Source organism: Urocitellus parryii, chromosome Y (genome assembly GCF_045843805.1).
Source record: "Urocitellus parryii isolate mUroPar1 chromosome Y, mUroPar1.hap1, whole genome shotgun sequence".
NCBI classification, from domain to species: domain Eukaryota; kingdom Metazoa; phylum Chordata; class Mammalia; order Rodentia; family Sciuridae; genus Urocitellus; species Urocitellus parryii.
Window position 1 is genome coordinate 353,389 of NC_135548.1, and position 9,708 is coordinate 363,096.

Below are 9,708 nucleotides of genomic sequence, written 5' to 3' on the forward strand. Positions count from 1 at the left end.
AGACACCTTGCTGGTTTCACTTTCGGGGGGTGATGATTGACAGATGTTGAACAGTGATTATAAACACAGGCTGCGTGAGAAGCTTTTGTCCAACCAGGAATGAGGTGGGCTCTCATCCCGCAGAGGCAGCCTGGGCTCAGCCAGGACCTTGGGTGGGTTGTGGGTATGAAATGCACACCTGCTTGGTGACATTCTCCACTTAGAGTGGGTTATGGGGACCTCTTGTCACAATAACTCTGTGGTTACATCACAGGGCTTCTTAGGAAGATGGACCCCAACAAAATTACGTTTGAAGGAAGAGATGACCGATGTCACACACAAAGGCAAAGTTTTTGGCTTTTTCTTATTTTTTTGGGGGGGGGTTATGCAACCCAGGGGGCTTGTGTGCTTTGAATATCCCACCAGCATTCCCGAAGGGTGCACCCTGAGTTTCCTACCAGCTTTCTCAGGTGCAAAATTCAAAGAGAAGATGAAACACTCCACCTAAGAGCTTTTGCAGTCGGATGTGCAAAAACTGATTGAGAATCTCACTATAGATACGAATCCCAAAGGCAGTGACCCAGCCCCTAGAGCTCAAGGAATTCCCCACGGACTGGCAGATGACAGGTGCTAGTCTCTTCCCTTCTACCTTGGAGGAGGCTGCATCTGGTGGGAGCTAAGCTATAGAAGCTCAGACCTTGTTCTTCATGCACCCAAAGCTGACCACTTAATGGCCCCCCATAAGGACAGTTCTAGTCCCCTGAGGACAACTGGCAAAGTACAGAGACACTGGGGATGTCCCACTTTGGGATGTGGTGCTATTGGTGAGCAGCAGGTGGAGACCAGAAATGATGTTCAACATCCTACAATGCACAGGATGGGCCCATCACAGAGAGTGATCTGGGCCAGTGCACCAGTAGGACCAAGGTAAACAACCTTGTCAGTCCTTCCATCCATCCAGCCAGCCAGCCACCCATGCACCCATCCATCCAACCACCCATCCACTCACCCACCCACCCATTCATCCACTATTCAACCATTCATCCATCCATACATCCATTCATCCATTCACTCATCCACCCATCTACCCATTTGCCCATCCAGCCACCCATCTGCCCACCCATCCAACCACCCATCCATCCATCCACCCACCCAGCCACCCATTCATCCATCCATCCATCCATCCATCCATCCATCCATCCATCCATCCAGGCAACCATCTATCCATCCATCCATCCACCCATCCACCCACCCACCCATCCATCCATCCACCCACCCATCCATCCACCCATCCATCCACCCATCCATCCACCCACCCATCCACCCATCCATCCATCCATCCACCCACCCATCCACCCACCATCCACCCATCCATCCACCCACCCATCCACCCATCCATCCATCCATCCACCCACCATCCACCCATCCACCCATCCACCCACCCACCCATCCACCCATCCACCCATCCACCCATCCATCCACCCACCCACCCATCCACCCATCCATCCACCCATCCATCCACCCACCCATCTACCCATCCATCCATCCATCCACCCACCATCCACCCATCCACCCATCCATCCATCCATCCACCCATCCACCCACCCATCCACCCATCCATCCATCTATTCATCCAGACAACCATCTATCCATCCATCCATCCATCCATCCATCCATCCATCCATCCATCTATCCATCCACCCACTCACCCACCCATCCATCCATCTACTCATCCACCCATATATCCATCCATCCACCAACCCATCCACCCATCCATCCAGGCATCCACCCACCCCCTCATCTATCCATCCATCCATCCATCCACCCATCCACACATCTATCCATCCACCTATCCATCCATCCACCCACCCATCCACCCATCCACCCATCCATCCATCCACCCACCCACCCACCCATCCACCCACCCATCCATCCACCCATCCATCCATCCATCCATCCATCCACCCATCCATCCATCCATCCATCCATCCATCCATCCATCCACCCATCCATCCATCTGTCCATCCATCCATCCACCCACCCACCCATCCATCCATCCACCCATCCATCCACCCATCCATCCATCCATCTGTCCATCCATCCATCCACCCACCCACCCACCCACCCATCCACCCACCCATCCATCCACCCACCCATCCACCCACCCATCCACCCACCCATCCATCCATCCATCCATCCACCCATCCATCCACCCACCCACCCACCCATCCACCCATCCATCCACCCATCCACCCATCCATCCATCTACCCATCCATCCATCCATCCACCCATCCACCCACCCACCCACCCATCCACCCATCCATCCAACATAGGTGGATGGGCAGATAGACAAATGGATGATGCCTGGATGAAAACATGGACAGATGGGTGGGTGGAGGGATGGCTCGGTCATGGATGCATACATAAGATGCATGCTGATGGATTTGGGGTAAAATTCTAGTGATTTGCTAACCTGAGAATAAAGGGCTCAGAACGGAGTACAATTTTACAAGCCTGTGTGCAATCCTCCATACAGTTTAGCCAAAATAAGAAAATACCCCACTCCCTAAGATCCTCTGGCCTCCAAAGACCCCCATTCAGACCTTCTCCTTGGCCCCCATTTTGGCCATAGTCTCCAGTCATACTGGGGATCAGGGTTTCTGTGGAACACAGGATATGTGAGTATCTTTTGGACCCATAGCTTTCAAATCCTTTGGTCTGAACCCAGCGGTGGCATTGCTGAATCATAGTGTGATTCAATCCTAAGATTTTGAGGGGCCACCATATTGTTCTGCCAAGGGCCACCTGGAACCCCAGGAGCTGGGGAGGCAGGAGGAGCCTCCCTGGAGCCTGTGGAGGGATCTGGACACCATTGTAAGAGGCAGGTCCTGTGCACAGCTGGACCCCAGAACCTGTGAATGGGACCTGGTGTGGGAACAGGGTCTCTGCAGAGGTCGTCAGTGAAGGGTCCTGAGATGGGCTCCTCCTGGGTCAAGGGGCCCTCATGCAATGGCCGTGTCCTCCCCAGAGACAGAGGAGGGGACACAGATACAGAGGAGGAGCCCCGTGGAGATGGAGGTAGAGACTGGAGTGAGGGGCCACCAGCCCAGGGCCACCTGGAGCCCAGGAGCTGGAGAGGCAGGAGGAGCCTCCCTGGAGCCTGTGCAGGGAGTTCAAGCTGGGACCCTGGTCCAGCTTCTGCCCTCTAGGGATTACTTTTAAGTCTCTTTGTTTTTGGTTATTTATTACAGCAGCCCCAGGAAAACCCTCACAAACTCAGCCCGGCCTCAAGTTGTTTGAGAGCGCTAAGATCCTGTTTTTACTCTTGGAGAGAATCATGTTTGGTGCTGAGTTCCACAGCACTAAGAAATTTCATTTGCACTGGTCGATTTTAAGTGAATTATTCCACTAAACTGCACACACACACAGCACCACCCCACCACCCAAACAGCACTCTACCTCAGTGTATCGTTCCCATAGCAACCAACATCCCCGATGCCCAGATCATCTGCCAAGATCAGCAGGATGTTTGGCTTGGAGGCCTTCGGTGATTTCGGCTCACAGGTCTGCAGAAGCCAACATACAAAGAGGAGAAGCAGCGTGGAATCCCTGCAGAGGAAAACAAAAGGCAGAAAATAAATGTACAGGATTTGGCTTGTGAAGTATACACCATGCATATGTAGATGTCAGGGGTCTGGGGAGGGCTTGAATCGCACTCCTATTGATAGACCCAACCTGATCTTTTCTTAAAATTGGGAGCCACCTCGCCACAAAGCCATGAAAAGCTAATTTTGGCTTTACTATAATTTACTGCAAACTCTGAACCTGCTTGGAATGCCTGCCCGTGCCTTGAACTCACCCATGCCTGGCTCTCTGACCAGATAGCAGCCCTCTCTGAAACTTTAGTGACACCTCATAAATCTTGGCCTTCCCTGGCCAGACAATGACCCTCTCTGAGGCTCTAATGGTCCTCATAAATTCTGATGTTGGGGCCAGCAAAAAATGTAAACTACCATTATTGTGATGCTTGTCAGAGTTGTGTTATCTGTAACCCCCCTTTGTGTAACTTTCTGGGCTATACAGCTGGGCTGCAGGAAAGCTGGGCTGGGCTGTCTTGTTCCTGCCATTTTGGGAGGGAGAGGCAGCCTGGCCAGTTGAAATAATCAGCTTGCTTTAATTTGATTTTAATTGGAGTCAGTGGACTTTTCTTGCATCCTGGTCTAACACTATGATGCCAACTGAGCACCGAGAGAATTATCCAGCTGTGGGGAAGCCTCTGGTTTTGCACAGGGTCCAACAGCCCAAAGCAAACCAGGGTGGAGTCCCTACTGCTAATGGCCACACAATCAAGATGACGCTAAGAGGCCCATTTCCTCCCTGCACCCAAACTGGAGATTCTCAGCAAGCAATCAGAACCTGAGCCCTCATAATGAGAAGGTGCCCTCAACCCCATGAAAACAGAGCAGAGGTTCCCTGTTTGTCCTCCGGGGACACATTCCAAAACTCTCAGAGGAAGTAGAAAGTTCAGCTAGTACCTAACCCTATACTTTCTAGTATACATAGATGCCTGTCATAACGTATGATTTATAATCTAGGCACAGCAAAGGATTAACAAGGCAAATCATAACCAAATAAAACAGTTGTAACAATGTGCTGTGACAAATGCCTGACTTACAAGTTTTGCACTTTCTGTTTTTTCCCACTTATTTTTGGACATTCGGGAACTGAATCCTGGGAGATTTCTGACCACTAAATTAAGGAACAATCACTGAGTGCATTTGTGGTGACCTTTTGTCGCTACCCACACACAGGGGTGACCCTGGAAACACCCTTTCTTGTTGTGCAAGTCATGGTCTCTTTGAGTTTGTTTTGTCACTAAATGGGTCCTCTGTGTTAAGGTCTTTTGAGCTCAACTCTCAGTAAAGTGTGGCCCAACTTGGCGAGAGTTGGGGTTCAGAGCCCGGGGCCTGCCGTGTGGGGTCCTCGGTGGGTCAGGAGGTGGCTGATGGTTGGCAGGCGCCTTGGCCCACAGTGCGTGGAGCCAAGGTTGCGCTAAGGGGCAGGCAGGACACTGGGAGGACAGGACCAGCAGGGACACTAGGATTTTAAACCACAGGTGGGGATTCACAGCAACCCCAGAGACCAGGGCAGCCGGCAGAGAAGAGAGTCCCTGAGCGTCTGAACAGGGGGCCAGGCGCCCCACCGCCCCAGGGGCTACTAGGAGCATCACTGAAGGGTCCTGGACTCCACCTGCCCCAGGACCCAGAGGGACTCGGTTGTCCAGGAAGCGCTGGGGGTGGGGCAACCGGGGAGGGCAGGGTGGAGGAGTCAATGTGACGTCACAGTGTGTGTGTGTGGGGGGAGGGTAGCCTGAGGAAAGGGGCGGGGGCTGCTGTAGATCTTGTGCGCCATGGGAGTGGGGGATCGCTGGCCAGTCTCACTGCTGCAGAGACGGGGACACTGGAGGGCACAGTGGGCGGACTGAAGGACCCAGAGCAGGACCAGCGAGTCCTAGCGCTGGGAGGGGGATCCAGCTGTGGCAGGGGGCGGGGATGGAGGAGTCAAGGGTCCGCACCCTGCGGTTTTTAGTGGGCTGTGTGGGGAGGTCATAAGGCCGGGCACAGCTGTGCTGGAGCGGGATGGGGGACTTGGGAGCCAGGAGCAGGACGGGGTGTGTCCTAGAGTGGGGGGTGGGGGGTGGGCGTGCTGGGGGTGGGACAGGGACGAGCCTGAGTGTTGGGCACCACGAGCTGGGGCTGCGAGGGGGACGCGCCCTGGAGCTGGACTGCGCCTTCCTTGAGGGACCCAGGGTGGAGGGCGGTGCAAGGGCGTGTTCTGACGTGCGCAGTGGACGGCAGAGGGCGGCGCAAGGGGCGTGTCCTAGAGGGGGGCGTGCTGGGGGTGGGGCAAGGGGCGAGCCTCAGTGTGGGCGGGCGACTCATAGCTGAGGCTGGGAGGGGACGCGCCCAGGAGCCCACCAGGGCCTGTCTAGGGGGAGACTAGGCCTTAAGGTGGGGTGGCGCAAGGGGCGTGCCCTAGGATGGGGGGGGGGGGCTGGACGTGCTGGGGCCGGGACAGGGGCGGGCCTCAGTGTTGGGCTCCGCGGAGCTGCCCAGGGTACACACATGCGCCCAGGAGAGAACTGGGGAGTGACTTAGGAGGGGAAGGGGCGGCGCAGGGGTCCAGTGGCGGCCCTAGAGTTGGAGGGACGGTCAGTGCTGGGGGGAGGGGAGAGAGGCCCGGGAGCGGGACAGCAGTGGCTTAGACTGTTCCTGGGGGCTCCCCAGCAGCATCAGGGAGGGGGTGCGGGGCGTGCGGGGGGACTCAAGCTGGGCCCGGAGTCGGAACCCGGTGGTTTTCTGGGAGTGATGGGGCGAGACGGCCTTATGGGGAGGGGACCGGACAGGAGTCTCAGCCGGGGTCAAGACCTTGTTGGGGGAGGGGCAGCATTATGTCTTAGAGTTTGTGAGAGGCCATGGCTGGGGGTGGGGACCAGGACGGGACACGGAGGGCTTCCAATTTATTGGGGAGACACGGGGCATCGGGCTGCGTGTCTTAAAAATGTGATTGCGGGGGGAGGGGTGTTACAGCCGTGTCAGCGTGGGGCAGGGGACGTGCCTTATAGAGATTGTGGGACTTGGCCATGGGGAGGGGTCCCGGCTCCGAATGGCAGGGGCAGAGCGGCTGTTAGTGGGGGGACACTCCAGTGCATCTGTGCCGACCTGGAGTGGGGGACACAGGCCATGAGGGGGCAGGGACCGGGTCTTGGAGGGGTTCGGAGGTCCGAGGGTCTCTGTGTGGGGAGGCGAGTCTCCGAGGCCCTGGGGTGGGGCGTCGCAGGCGCCGTTTCCGCGGCTCGAACCGGGCCCCCCACTCCTGATCGGCCTGCGCCCCCTCCTCCTGCTCGGCCCCCCACCTCCCTCCGCGCCCCACCCCAGCGCTGCTCTCCGGGCTGCGCAGAGAAGGCGCCCGGAGCTGGGTTTTGGTGACCCGCCATTTCCGGGCACCTCCGCTTCCTTCCCAGAGTCTCGCGCTTGTCCCCTCCCCAGGCCTGAGTGGCTCCGCGTCCCGGGGTCCCGCGCACCTGGCGGTGGCCGAGGCGCGTCCCCTGGGCCTGCGAGCACTCCTCTGCGTGGATCCCATGGCTGCGTGCTGGCGCCGGGGCAGGACCTTGACCCCAGACCTGGGCATGATCCCGCCCGCGCTGGCGCCTCCGCCCCACGGGCTGTGCTGGGCGCGCTCCAGGACCCCCAGGGCTCACTTAATCCGATTAACCTCCCTACTCTGCCTGGAGAGTGGCACGTGAAAGCTGGTTCTCCGGGTCCCCACCGCCTAGTGAAGCTTGGGCTTCTGGAGCTGCTTAATCTGGATGGAGCCCGAGCAGGGTGACTGCCCCAGGCAGCCAGGGCGGCCTATGGGACCCCCTTTTTAAAAATTCCTTCTAGGGGTCTTGGGACAGCCCAGGGTGCTGGACTCTTGCTCCTTTGTGCACGCAGGCCCTGGGGTGAAGCCAGAATTAAACCGGCAGTCAGTATAGACAAGGAAATGGAGTGAGGCCAATTTTGATGAGCCTGGCAAGTTGGAGACTGTTCCTGAGGGATTGAAATGTTAGTTCCTTCAGAGCCCTTCCTCCACCCTTATGGAGAACCTGCCCTTGAGCCAATCTGCTGCTAAGATAGCTTGTCCCAGGAATTGCCCCTCCCTACAGGGAGCTACAAGGTTTTTGATTAATGGTCCTTGGCTGCTCCACCCTGTCCTTCCCCCTTCAGCTCATCTGGTTCCCACCTTTTGACCAGCTCAGGAGCATCCCTGGGCCTAGTCAGGTTCCCAGGAAGGAGGAAGATGAGGGGAAGAGGGCCCCAGAACCAAGGAAGCCTAGGACACATCAAAAGGGCAGAACACCTTGCTTCTTGGGAACCAGGACACCAGCTGTGGCCCCTTCTCCCTCCCAGGAGAAGTCTGTGCTCCTCCTTTTTAAATAAACCCTGCTTCATATGCTTGCTTCGGCCTGCTCCTCCAATGTTCAGACGTCAACGTGTGGGAAGGCAGAACTCCTCGCCAGTGCCCGTGGTATCACTTGGAGGCCCCTCGAGCTCTTAATGCTTAAGTGCAGTTGGTGCAGCTGCTGTTAGGTGGGTGGTGGCGACTTAGAACAAAGCAGCCCTCAAGAACATCAATCAGATGCCTGTGGAAATGCCTGTCAATCAGCCAGATCTCCTGACTAATACCTGTCAATCAGCAGGACCCCCTGGCCAATCCTAGAGTTCATCCAACTCCCCTGAACAACTCCAAGGGGGCAAGGGACCCTGAAAACACCTTTTCCTGTCCCAAGCCCTTCCCTTCCTGCTGTAAGCCCCATAAAAGTCCAGTCCGGTCGAGCTTCCACGCGGTTTCTCCTCAGACCCTTCCCCTGTCCCCTCCGTGGGTTTAATTGAGTTCCGCCCAGGAGTGATATCTCAATAAAGTCTGTTCAGCAGCCCTTTTAAATCTGCCTCCTTTCGTGGCTGCCTACCTCGCCTGATGTGACAGCTGGCGCTCTTCAAGACTGGGGTGAAGGGCTTCCCCACCTAGGCAGCTCCCCAACACCCATTCAGTACAGAGCAGGCATATTGGGTTCTACTGAAGGTACTTCCCACTTCTTTTTTTTTTTTTAATTAAATTTCTCTTTTTTTTCTGGGGTTTTTCACAATCAGGAGTTGGTGAAGGGGTTCCTGTAATCTGCTGTCTGACAGGGTCACAGTGTGGGGGATGCTGTGGCAGGGTCACACCATCTGGAAACCTGAAAAAGGGGAATGTTAAGTGTTTTGTTTATGATCCTCATGGTATGGAGAACAGGGCACACTCCTCAATGCGTAATAAAAGTACCTGTTACCTGAGAATGCAGGAAAATTCCCAGAATGAGACCAAGGACACAACTGAGACAGGCCCCAAGGTGGGTTTCAATCTCTCTCAGGATACAATCTATAGTGTTATTCCTTAAGAAATTCACAGGGAAAAGATTACAAATCAAAATTCCTGAGAAAAGCCTGACAAGAAATGTTTATCCCACGGTTACCAATGTACACTGATCTCCCCCCATTTTCTAAAGGCACAACACATGCAACAGCCTAGTTACAGAAAAACAGTTCCTGAGCCAAGTGTACAAGGACCACCATGTGTAGCTTGCTTAATTAAAGGAAGATTATGGTATTCCCCTCCAGGACAAGAGGCTAATCAAAATACATCCCCCCCATTAACACAGCCTCCTTTGCCTCACACAGGAATTCATGATGAAATTGAGAAACACATAGTTAATATTAATGGCAAATGGGTTGAGGAGCAGTGCCTGCCCTTTAACTAAAAGATTACAAAGACACAAGACTTGGTATGCTTTGACCCAGGATCAAGAAAACTCTTTAAGGGCTGGGGCTGTGGCTCAAGAGGTAGCATGCTGGCCTGGCATGCGTGCGGCCCGGGTTCGATCGTCAGCACCACATAGAGATGTTGTGTCCACCGAAAAACTAAAAAATAAGTATTAAAAAAATCCCCTCACTCTCTCTTAAAAAAAAAAAAAAACTCTTTAAGAAAGCAATTAAATAGGTCATATGAAAAAAGGAAATTACTTTGGAAATTAAAAATAGAAGAATGTAAAATTAATATAGATATATTGTAGAGTCACTTCGGAATAATAGGCTTTTACTATTTTAAGTGTGTTTTACTATAGGGGCTGGGGATGTGGCTCAAGCATA